The sequence below is a fragment of the Mya arenaria genome, chromosome 9 (genome assembly GCF_026914265.1).
Source record: "Mya arenaria isolate MELC-2E11 chromosome 9, ASM2691426v1".
Lineage (NCBI taxonomy): Eukaryota > Metazoa > Mollusca > Bivalvia > Myida > Myidae > Mya > Mya arenaria.
The window spans coordinates 10420853-10434826 of NC_069130.1; positions in this window are offsets into that span (position 1 = coordinate 10420853).

Genomic DNA, 13974 nt, shown 5'->3' on the forward strand with positions numbered 1-13974 from the left:
ACCGCCCCTGTGATACTATTTAATCTTATTTTTCAAGTTCCTTTTCCCGACAATTAACAGGGTATAAAAGGCGACGTTCTGTTCTAAATCATATGTGAACACTCGCATTGACGTACGAAGCTTATGTTTGAACACAAGTGCTGAATATTGTAAGAAAAAACACAAGAACTCAAACCGAAATAGCATTACTATATGATGCTCTTGCTGAAATCGTATTTTGCTACTCTTTTGCTTTCAAATCAAATAATTACGTCATCCTTAAGGATTGAAGGCAGAATTTTCTCCAATCTTTTCCCGTTCCATGAACGAATTCTGTGTCCATATTTTAATCAGCATCCTTTTAAAGCTTGAATAGTTTTGCAAAAAAACATCTATTTTGTTAGATAATGATTTGAATCGGCCTTACAAATTCTAATAACATTTACATCAAAACATCTTCAGTGTTTTCTCATCCTTAATTTATTTTGAAGGTTGCCATTAATTCCGTAAGATAATATTTGATTAAGTTTGATAAATTCTTAAAAAAAACTAATCTAATGTTTATCTGCTGTTAAATCGTTCTTTTTAATATGTTTTATACATATACAAATGTATAAGTGTTTCGAAATCAGCTATAATCACTATTTAGAATTTAAATTTGTGATTCGCAAAATCGCAGAAAAGACTGACTATGACATGCGGGACATTCAGTAACTTTGACATGCGTTCTGTTAATAATATCATTGTTACAAAGTCGTTATTGATGACACAAACAACTCTAGGACATTATATATATATATTTATTTTTTATTTTATTTTTTTTATTTTTTTTTATTTTTTGAACATCGCATTATTTTATTAAGAATTAAGCATATACAGCTTATCATCATTTACATGTTAATAGATCACAAATGTACACATACACAAAGAATGGCATACAACACCACGAGAGAAGGAAATGATACAATATTCTATTGCACAATATTAATAATAGTATCTCTTAATTTAGAGGCTTTAATAATATATACAGCTATTTTATGCAGGAGCTGTTTACTCTTAACATTTAGTAGTTTAACAAATTTGAACATGCTAGGCCTGTTTGTATAATACGGAGGGATACAGTCTCTCCTTAAGTCACTATATACATCACATACAATCATAAAATGATATTTTTCTTCAATATCGTTCCTGTTACATAGTTCACATTTTCTATCTTGTCTAGGTATTCGTGTGTATCTGCCCCTTTCAATATTTAGCTTATGTGAGCGCAATCTCACTTTTGAAATAGCTTGTTTGTGCTTAAAATTGTCTAACGCTGCTAAATAATCACTTATTTCAAAGACCGTCTTTATTTCACGATATAACGATAATCCGCTTGACGTGTTTACTGTTTTCCTCCATTGGGTAGTATAAATGTATTTAAGCCTTAATCTAAATTGAGCAATAAAGCATTTAACATTTATTACCGAGTCCCTAAATAACCTAACATCATTAAAACCAGTCTGCCGAAGAATTTCTTTAATATTTGAAAGCCAATTACTTTCGTTATTGTCACATTTTCGTAACATATTAACATATATAGCATACAAAATACAATTGTTATCATAGCAACTTATAAGCATAAACCAATATTTAATAATGCGCATCTTTCTGCTGATTATCAATGGTAACCTTCCAGATTCACCATACAGTCCATTATTACTGGTTGCCATTTTAACACCTAACTTTTGCTTTAAAAACTTTCTATGCAGTCTCTCAATATTGTCAGCACTAGAGAAACCCCACAGTTCACAGCAATAGCTAAGTACTGAAGTTACATAAGTATCAAACAAATCAAAAGTCACCTTTAACGGTATACACATATCTTTTATAATATTATTTAATGAACATACAGATTTAAGTCCTTTACTGGCCAAGTTTTCAATACCCTTTCTATATGTGCCCTTTGAGGTCATTACAAAACCTAGATAATTAAAGTTTTCTACCACTTCCATTTGGCTCCCTTTAAACGTGAATATTTCACGCCCAGTCAGTTGGCCACCTTTCCTAAATATCATAATTTTAGTCTTTTCTATATTCACTGTCAATTTCTACTTCATACAATAAACTGTCGAGCTGATTGAGGTGTAATTGTAATCCTTGAGTGCTGTCACTAAGCAATGCACAATCGTCTGCAAACATGATCAGGAATATAGATAATTGGTCAAGTGTTAACCCGTTATTTATGTTTTCTTGCATGTGGTGTTACAGATCATTGACGAAGAGGGAAAATAATATCGGAGATGTAATCTCCCCTTGGAATAGGCCCGCATCACTATTAAATTATTTATATGCTTCACGCACGATTTCACATTACTGTACATTGCCCGAACAATTTTCAATAATTTAACATCAATGCCTTCTTTAATTTACTTAAACCACAATGCCTTGCGATTAATTAAATCATAACATTTAGAATAGTCAATAAATACAGCATACACTCTTTTGTTCTCATTCAAATAAAACTTTACAATACTATGAAAAATGAAAATAGCGTCCGTCGTACTATGGCCTGCTTTGAACCCAAATTGCGCATCCGTCAATTGATCATACTTAAGCGACCATTTCTTCAAACGTTCATTTACAATGCTCGTGAACAGTTTTCCCAGGCAGCTTATCAGCGTTATACCCCTGTAATTGTTCACATTTGAGGCTGGTTGCTTCTTTAAGATTGGAACTATAATTCCGGACGACCATTTTGTGGGGAACACATCATCGTTAAGGATCCTGTTAAATAGAATATTAAAAGGTTTCAATAAAATGTCCGCACATTCAATGATATAGTCATTTAAAATAGTATCAATTCCATAAGCTTTGTTCCTTTTTAGTCGTTTTAATGCAGCTAAAATCTCCTCATCTGATATTAACACATCTAGCTCCTCATACATGGTCTGTCTATTGTTTGTATGTTCATCAAAATCATTTATAAACTCGTCTACCTCATCATCATGTTCATTTTCGGGGACTTTTGCCAGTGCCTCGAAGTGTTTTACAAAATCCTGTAAGTTAATACTTTCATCAACGGGTTGTTCCCTTTTCTTAAACTTCTTCCAAAACTTTCTAGGTTCAGTTCGTCGTAAATCGTTCATTTGTCGTCATTGTTCTAACTTGTATTTATTCTCTACCTTTCGCAGTATTTATAATCCTTTTTGCATTTTCTCATAATTTCAAAGATTACAACAGTTCTATTACAACTATACCTCTATATTGCATCTCTATATGCTACTAACTCATTTCTACACTCTAAATTAAACCAAACTTTATGTTCAGAATAGTTGCTATCAACAAATGCGCTGGATTTAGGGTTAACCTTGCGTTTAATATAGTATGTCAACGTCGAAGTAGCATTATCAACATTATCACATATATCCATATTTCTCGAAAGTGTTTCAATACCTTGGTATATATCGGACCTAAAACTGTCTTTACTATCCGCTGACCATTTGTACTGCACTTTTTTAGACTGCGTCTTGTTACAAGGTGTTCCATATTCAACTTTTAACTTAAACATTACTGGGGCATGGTTCGAGAATGCATTGTAGTTTTTTTACAGTAAAATCTGTAAAATACGTAAAGTTGCTGTATTTTGTGCTTACATAGTCAATTAAGCTTCGATCAACGATCATTTCAACATTTATTTCATCAAACATATTAGTTAATATATTTATATTGGTCGTTGTTATCTTCGAACACTAATGCTACTGAATTTATTTTAACGTAAGGTTTGATTTTAGGGACAAAAATAATAATTAATTTATTTACTCCATTTGTTTGATTGGTTTTATATTATAAAGTGCTTTTAAAAGAGGAAACGTAAATGAGATTTGTATTTGAAAACTGTCACACTGATATATAACCTGTTTCATGAATAGATGTTGATATGATTCGATAGCTGGATACATATCTCTTTTCGAATAAGGGTTCATGATTTAAGCTTCAAATGCCTCCAGAAAACGGCAGTCTTAACTGTCAATCATAGTTACTTCGCGCATGCAAAGAGGACAGAGCGATCTTTCATCGACGACTTTACAGAGCTTGTAGATCGACATAAACTCTCTACTAAAATAAGTGTTTATAGGCACCGTAATATCTTCTCTAATTAGGGTAAATCCTCGTTTGTCCTTCGCCCACAAATATGTGCGAACACCAAGTCTGTATTGTGATATTGACGCTTTAATGGGTGGGGCGCCGGATGACCCCCCCCCCCCATCGCATGCATCCGCTAGTACAAACTATAAGGCTACCAAAGTAATGTTTTTGTAATCATGTATTAATTTCTATTTTATCGTATAATCTTGTGAACCAAAATCATTAATTTTAGCTACTTCGATTTTATTGACATTAATAATAAAATGGAAACTATAAAGACATGCCAAAATCCAATAGCCTACTTTGTGACCTTGCTGCATAGTCAGCGTGTGCGGATGTGTGCGGATGTTTGTGTGTCTTGTTTGTGTTTTTATGGCAATTAAAAACGTGTCACATAACATGGTCATAATAACATACCGTCTTTTGAGTTTGACCTTTCAGTTTGATTTTTTTATCTACACCCTTAGATGAATCCAACGGATTACTGTTTATTCATTTTAAACTATTGGGCGTGAAAATTATCAAATGATGTGAAATAATCTCTTAAGACATTTTCAGCTGTGTTTATACATATGCCGTTGTTTCTTCAGTATCAGGTATATTTGTAATTGTGATTTCTAGTCTTGCAAAGCCTCGTGAGCTTACAGTTAGGATATCCCTGAGCGTATAACAAGGGCTCGAAAAGTTATTAACTGTGAAGTTGTAAAACAGTCTATATCGTTTCGTAGGGCGATCCAATATCGATGACAAATTCTACTTGGATACACATCCAACATTATGATGGACATGATGTGTTGATCTATAATTAACTTAATTTGTCAATCGCCTGCAACATAACCAAAGCATAATAAGAAAGCTGTCGTGCAATAAAATAATTAGACCTACAGAAGTCGCATTGGCCATCACGACTTTCCTCATCCGCTTCATGTAGAAACATAAACAAGGTACATCTGCGATGCTAATGAATGATGACCTGCCTTCTTGTCGTGTGTTATGCAATTTGTTTACTATTGCTTTATCGAATATGCATTTTAGTAGTTATTGTATAATATGTATATTCCCAACATTTCAATTGGTCAAAATGCTTTCGCATGATTTACCTGTGAAAGTTTTAGTCAACAAATCCGCGTGCGTTACAAGAGGTGCCGTTATTCCCGTTGTTAGTTATGATAAATTAAGCAAAAGCACTCTGTTCATTCATAGGATGTTGTCCTGGTTTATTTTAAAAGATAACTCAATTGTTACGAACCTTGATATTTTGCAAAATTACGCTGAACTCCACGTCCTGGATTTAAACCAATGATGGGTCAATGGTTACGAGCAGTCATGAGTCTCAGTTTTGGAACTAGTTTCAAGTCTGAAAATCCACAATTTATTGTAACTGTCCTTCTAGAAGCTTATTAATGGGAAACGTTGCTACTCTTGTTTTCATTTTTTGTAAAGACTACTTCTTTATATTTCATTAGAACGCTTTTTAGGTCCTATTTGAGACTCTTACTTAAGACCATTAGTGATCATGGTCAAATAATTTCTTTCTGAAAGGTTATGAAAGGTCATGTGAAAATGTACCAGGTACAGTTAACCCCACGATATCTTGGGTGTAATCCACTCGGCTTCATTCCGACAAGTCTTCATTTGGAAAACTTCAGCCATTTTCCATCACAAACGTGTAATAAAAGTTTAAATTTAGAATTTATCGATTTTCTTCTACTGGTGAACTAGCATACACCTGAGACTGTTTTCGATGGAAAATGCCCGAGGTGTTTTGAATATACTAGCTTTACTATTTCCTTTAAATACGATAAGGAGAGATAGACATACTTCCACGGCTCTTTATATTAGAATTATACGCCATGCCTTAAGACAATTAGCTTCTTTTTTTAACCTTCAACGTATCCGAACGCAACAATGTTTATGCTAATTGACTAATACATATCGGGTTACCATTACGGTGGATTCAAAGATGATACGGTCACTACACATACATACCTGTTTGTGCCTCACACCATTTTTAAAGTACCTAACTTCATGGCTTGAGTTTCGTCGGATACCACAGGCTTCATAGAGTAGGGCATTTCGCTACGAGTATCTTAAAATCCCGAATGATTAATGAGACAATGTAATTGATACCGACTGGGGCCTATCTGGAATTAAGCCAATGAACTTACGCAATGACGCATTCACTTTAATTTTAACAGTAAATTAGTCGAGTATAAGTATCTAATTATTGCACGAAATTTCATTGGAAGAATAGTTTTCGCCTCAGCTTCATGGCAATTCGCGCAAACGAGATTGTATGCATACGGAATCAAGAACTGCGGTTGCCGACGATGATTCAAAGCAGCATTTGATGGCTAAAGTACTATTGATGAGGGTGAGGTTACCATGAAGCATGTTTAATTTGAGCGTGTTTTCTTTGCTTTGATATACATAAACTAACATATTTTCATATGTACCGAACTCTCATCTTCCTGATTGGTACAAAACAGATACGTTCCCGACTTCCATTGTGATTTAAATATAAACATCGCGTTAAACCGCTCGTGTGTACTTTCAATAACTCTGAATTTGGATGCAATAGTTATAGATAACGAATGTTGCATGGAAATATGTTAAACGGTTTTTGATTAAACAGCGTTTTCACGGTGATAGTAACACTCATAAATAGTTGCATAGGAGTATGTTAAACGGTTTCAAAAATAAAACGTTAAATTCTTTGTAGTGGTGAAGAAAATACTTAAGCTTAAAAATAACAAAGATCGTAAGATTAAGCTCTTTACTCATTTTAACAATTAAGATATTAGTAGGATTTTGTATAATGGTAAACTATACAACTGATGTGTGATATTCGAATAAGGCCATTGATAGTGTATAACAGGATATTTTGGTATGTAGACCGAATACGAGATTGGTATTATACATACGGTTCGTATTAGTTTAATTACTTTTACACCGATTATTAACATGGCGGTGAAAAAGCTGCATAAAATGTATCGTAACATGATCAGCTTCGCCCCCAAGTGCGTAAGTAACTAATATGTAACAAATAACAATGATGAGGTTTTCGTGCTCTTAGAAAGTAAATTGAAAAATAATTTATAACAACAATTTGGCTAAAAATTTGGCAGAACTCCGATTTTGAAGGATTAGTATTTACAGTTCAAATAAAGGACTTTAATGCAATACCTGGAATCCTAATCTATTTTGCTTTCATCGTATTTACTTGCAATATTAAGGTTTCGCTAATTCACACCTATCCTTCCGGGGCATTACGGAGGCTTGAAAAACTCATAACCAGGTGTTGAGTTGAACTATGTATGAGCCGCATCGTGCGATTTTTGGCCTTCGGACATAAATATTACAAATGAGATTATCATTAATGAAAAATGCCAAAAGTTTCCATAGCAACCACTGATTTCGTTCCGACTTAATTTGACTGCATTCATTGTCTGTATTTAAAATGACGCAACGGGTAAAAAATACACAAATGAGTCATCAATTATTTCTGGATTAATGTTCCAGGAAGATTCTGTGTTTGGAAAAATAAATAAATTTTAAACTAGTTGCAATATTGATATGTTAATTGTGGAAGTTATTTCAATAATGTACTTTCATAATAACGCCATGTGTCTGACGTTAAGTTTAGCATTCAGAATGCGCAATACAATGTTTCACATATTTAAACACGTATCTAACGCAATTTACGTGATATTATCATGAAATTTAAGTATTGCTTCCTGAAATGTCATTAAATTCAAATAGTCAATAACATAATAAAAGTAAGCTTATGTCCGAAGGCCCAAAATCGCGCGATGCGTCTCATGTGTGTAAGCATAAGCATTTATATGACGAGTGTGTCATGTAAGGGTTGACCCTCCACATAATTATATTAAGTATATATGTCTAAGACTTACACAAAGGCAACAGCAGTCGATGACACTTCCATATAAGATATAAAATTCTTAAATATTATCTTACTCAAGTAATATGGCCAATTATACAGTAATTCTTAAAATGTCGTTTGCTTTCGACACGTAAATAAGAGCATACCCTGTCTGTTTCTGTTATAGGTGCCAATTGGTCAGGTAGTTTTTACTATTTATACTCATTTTTTAAGTTCTTTTGTTCTTTAAATGCAACTAACACAGTATTACAGCCGTCGCCATGTTTTTTTACAAATAATATGTGAATGTGCCGAATACTCGCATTAGTGTACGAAAATTATGTTTGGACACAGCTGCTGAATATTGTTAGAAAGTAATCAAGCCGAAGTGGTATTGCTATGCGATACCCTAGCTGAAATCATATTATGTGATCTGTTTAGCTTTCTAAACCAATGATTGCGTCTTCCTTTAGGATTGTAGGCAAAAGTTCTTCAATTTTTACCAACAGTATTTTTTATAATTGAAGAGTTGTGCAGGAATACATTCCATTTCAAAGATAATAATTTGAATCGGTCTTACAAAATCTAATTGCAGCTTGCGTCTTTACGTTTTCAGTTTTTTTTTCATCCTGATATATTTATACATACATATGATTGTATCAGCCCAAATCACTGCTCAGTACAATTGAAATGCACAGAGTAGGCACCCTTTGTGTATTCTGCGCAAAAAGCCCCATGGTAAGCCCCATGGCCACTGCAAATTAAAATTATTTTTCGAAATTCGAGGAAAAGTTTAACAATACGAAGGGGGACAAAACATGTATTCCATATGTATACAAAGCGACACTCTTTCTGTCTTGCTATTGAGCTAGTTTATAAATCGACATATTATAATATCCAACTGAAGATCGAAAATGCCTGGGTTCGATCATCACTGTATGCACTGATTACTTTGTTACTGGCTGTTACGCACTCTGTCATTTAACGGACTGTGTTGTTCACTTTGTCATATATATCATCGAAGTACGCTAGTAAACAGAGATATATAAATACATACAGTTTATATTTGTCGAAGATTCAATCTATTGTCTGACGTATCTAAATATGACGTGATTTTATTCCTGATCACCAAAGCTTCAAAATCGATATTATACTGATTGCGGCACCATTTGTTCATTACACGTTCTGCGGGACAGTAAATAGCTTTATCCTGTCACTTGCATACATATCGATCCAATAACAAGGTGCCGTTTAAATTTTAGTTTATAAGGATAGTAGACCACGTGATGTTTATCTACAGTCATGTGGTCATGTAACCGCGAAAACGAACTTCTTTTCTATATCCTGCAATGTCAGAGGAACTGCACAAATACTGTTTCAGTATCTTATCAATGGACCACCAACAGCCGACCTCAACAATCACTCGCCCATAAAGTCCCATCAGTATGCAAAATAATGACACTGGCAAAACAATCGACCTGAAAATCTACATGTGATGTAAAAATCTTACCCCACCCGCTAATGCTGGAAACTGTGAAACAGCATTCAACGATACTCGTCGATTGTTTATTCCATTTCTGTGGTGAATGACAAAATCTCACTTACAACAGAAATGTATGATCTCTTTGCCGGTGCAGTTCTGAACATCCAACACTATTAACATGAATTAAATCCATTTAATATTTGTCGATTGTTTGTAAACACTCGTGATATTGAATCTTGACCTGTGTACTGTACTCTGTGACTTGCGGAATAATTGTTACATCATCAGATAATGTTTGATCCATGCTTATGCACGTTTAAAAGCTTTTTATGTTTTGAATTTATACATTTACGTATTAAAATGCAATGACTTTGAATATAAACGTATTGAAAAAATTGAACAGTTTTGAGAACTATTTTTGGGGCGATTTATATATGGATACTGGGTGTGATGACGTCAACAGGGAAAATACAGTTGCCCCCCTTACGTTTAAAGATACTTAATAATTTTAAGGTTTTTATAGTGTTTAATTAAAAAAGTAACAGGATAAATAGAATACTAGGTTAGTGCCGTGAAGGAGAAAGTTATCTGGTTCGGCTGCGGATTTTATCGGGTGAGCCTCCGCCTTGCCAGATAAACTTCCTCCATCCACGGCACTAATTCTCTATTTATTATGCGTTCGGTTATTGAAATAATGCTTCCAAAGTCATTTCCATGATCCAAACAACCCAGCAAATAAGTCGAGGACAATTGAATCATTTATTAATGAATCGGAAAATACAAATTAAACTGTATTGATCGTTATTATCTATGAATACTAATACGTTTTGATAATGTTAATGTTAATGTTAGTTAGTGTTATAGTATTCTTCTTAGATTTTCAACACAAAACAGGGGTGGGTCCAGAATATGACGTTATATGTAGCGTAACTTCAGGGCACGACGGTAAGGCATTCACAACTTCCTGAAAACCGAAAGTAAACTCAATGGTTTGTAATTAACACCAGATTTATTTTTTGACGATTTATGAATCTAGGGAACCGGATGAAAAATATACGGCTAGTTAAGTCTGTTTTATTGTGATCATGCACTTATTTCTTGTTTAATTTTCCTTTTTCTGAACCCAAATGATTAATAAAAGATTAATTGACACTAATAATGAAATTGAACTAAAGAGACATGCCAACAGCCAAGCACCCACCTTGTATTCTTTTTGTGCATCGTGTTTGTTCGTTTCTGTATGGCCATTTATAAAATGTGCCACTTACATGGTCATAGTAAGTTTGATTTTTTTAATGAACACACTTAGACGAATCCAACGTGTGAAGTTTTAGAGCGTATAACTAATCAAATATCTTCTGAGATCATTTCCATCAGTGTGTATGCATTGTTTCATATCAGGGTAAGGAATCACGTGACTTCAACGGGGTTCTTACATGTGTCACTACGGTTCAAAACCGATGTAAACAAGCAAGAAGTTGACAGTAATTTCTTAATAACTTTTTTGAGAGAAAAGAAAAGAACACATTTCTTAGCCTATAAAAGACTATGCTATTTTCTGCTTCAACAAGTGTGAAGTATTTTGGATTTGCTTCTATATTAACGTTTGAATCCTTGGCCAAAATTTCGATTCGACGGGATTTTGTAGAACGATGCAACGCTATGTGCGCCGTGAGTCTTTGTTTTGTGTACATTTCTTAGTAATTAGTAATATTTAAGAACTCAAACATGTGTTAAAATGTTAATTTTACTCATTTCATTCATTAAACGAATTGTTTGTAAAATTTATTTTAGTTCTTTTAATAAAAATCGATATTTCAAGAAAGGCTGTTGTTAACGTGAATTTTATAATTGCTGTTGTTTACGTGATATCTTCTCATAATATGCTTTTTTATTTAATAAGTAATTTTAACTACTCTCTCAACTGTGACGATAATGCATTCAACATTGAACTATTATTCCAAATGGTATTTCTTTTATGAAATGAATGTATATCCATCCATTTGATCAATTTTAAAATGTTAGATATATGTTTTAGGTAGGCCGTCATGGTGATACGTCCAAATTATCCATCGTCCCTCTGTAAGAGACGGAGTCAACCCTCATATGTTTCACCAAATGTTGACAAAAGATGGATAAATTTAATTGATGCAGTGATGAGTACATTCAAATGGAAGACAAGATATACTCCAGCCAACTCCGTTCCATGTACATCCTCCGTTAAAAGAAAGTCAACAGTCAAGAAGTGATTGAACTACGTTTAAATGTACAATTTATCATTAAACTATTGAATAGAAGAAACAGTGATTACATGTGTTGCTGGCTGTATCCATATTATTTGTTTATGATGTCATTATAAACTACTTATTTCTTTTCATGATATAAGACAAACCCTTTGCGTGAAATGTTTCAAAACGTCGCACTCATAATGTAAAATTCAACCATTTTAAGTTAAGGATGTAGTGAATGCAATAACAATTTCTTTGATATATGTTTGCATATAACATAAGTAAAGTCATGTTGTTGTTTACATAAATATAATCATCTACCATTGTTGTTTGGCATGGCCTTCGTACAACTTTGAATACATTTTACATCGGCAATGTGTACACAAATGACAAAACTATCTGAGTTTTTAAAATAGGTGTAGCTTTTTTAAAAAAGGCTGAAACATTAGGCGAAATTTAAATTGTTTGTATCAAGGACTCGATTTAGAAATTGTGAATAAATTAACTTATCTAGGAATAGTATCTAGCACTGGTGGGTCATTTAGCACAACATTTGACACTTGGTCAGGACAAGCTATGAAGACTTTTTACAAGTTTAATTCATACCTAGTTAAATTTCCTGGTAAAGCAGTTTGCCATTATATATCTGTGTTTGATGAATACATTTCTTGTTTACACTATGTTTGTGAAGTTTTGGGTCTACAAGATAGCAATAAGTTAGAAAGAGTTTATTCCAAGTTCTGTAAAGAATTACTGGGTTTTAGAACCCAAACTGTAAGCAATTTTGTGTATAGAGAACTTGGTAGAATACCATTACTAATTATAGGAATTGTAAATGTGATTAATTATTTGTTAAAGCTTTTAAAATGTGATGATATTAAATCGTATAGAGATTTAGAAAGATTGCCAAATTGTTAGTCATGGGCAAAAGGTATTATAAATATATCACAATCACTAGGATTTTATGATCCATGGTTATTTCGCAGTGTTGGTGATTTTAATATATATATTAATATGTGAACTGAAACAGAGACTAAATTGTATATGTCCAAAAAATGGTTTGCTGAATTTATTCATTCATCTAGAGCCAAAACGTTTGTATTATTCGCAGACTGTAAGTGACAGCCATTTTTGTGTGCTGTTAATATAGTTAAATTTAGAAAAGTATTGACGAAACATAGACTTTCGTCACACAAGTAAGAAATTGAGGCCGGTAGATGGCACAAACCAACTCCTATATTTGAATATGAAAGGAAAAGTCAAGTTTGCCATAAAATAGTAGAAGAAAATGTCATTTCTAGTTTAACTGTACTTTATTTAGATATTTAAGAAGACATTACATACATATATACTATTTAAATAGACCAAATATAACCAAAATTTCTGAACTCTTACAAATACCAATAAGACTATTCAAAGAAAATTAGCAATGATAATCAATAAAACTTTCTAATTGAGAGTCCCTGTTGTGTTTATAATGATGTTAAATAACTCATTTAAATGAGATGTGTAACCACTGTCACCTCACTATGGTTTTATTTTATGTGTACTGTCTATGTTTAATTTGTGTTTCGAAAGTACCTTGTAAGTAAAATTAAGTACAAGTGTATTAATATATATTGTGACCTACGATCGATTGATATAAGTGCATTTAATTATATATATTATGAATTCCATTGATGTATGTTCATGGGCCTCTGGCCTTTATGCATTTGAATACACTACGAAACTTTATTATCACAACTCGAGGCTTGTGATTCCACACTGTCTGGTTGGTGATATGTTCTTCTATGACGTTCAAGCTATCAATTTATCCCCCCACCTTTAGAGAAGTAGATTCAAAAATTTGGCCACGCTGGACATCCTTATCGTGCTCATGGCTACACATAAAAAATACCCGTAATGAACTATCATTCTATTGTCATCACATACTTTCCTTCCTTGCTGAAGACCTTCGTCGGCAGCACAATGGAAACATTGTCATATGGTATTATTTGAAAAGTGAAAACTTTGTAACCTTGTTTCCGAATAACACGGTAGGCTTGATTTGGGATGAACCTTTTTACACGAAAGGCCATGCAAGATACAAATTATCATTTACGAGGGAAGGTCATTTTCATGGTAGTCAATTTCTTTGTCAGTGCTTCTTATTATATCCTGATTTCTTATGGATAAAGAAATTTTGACCATTTTCGAAGCATGGGATTTAACTGGAGCGTGGGCAGTTTATGTTTAACCTTTAGGAATGGCGATTTTGTTATTGAATTGTTATT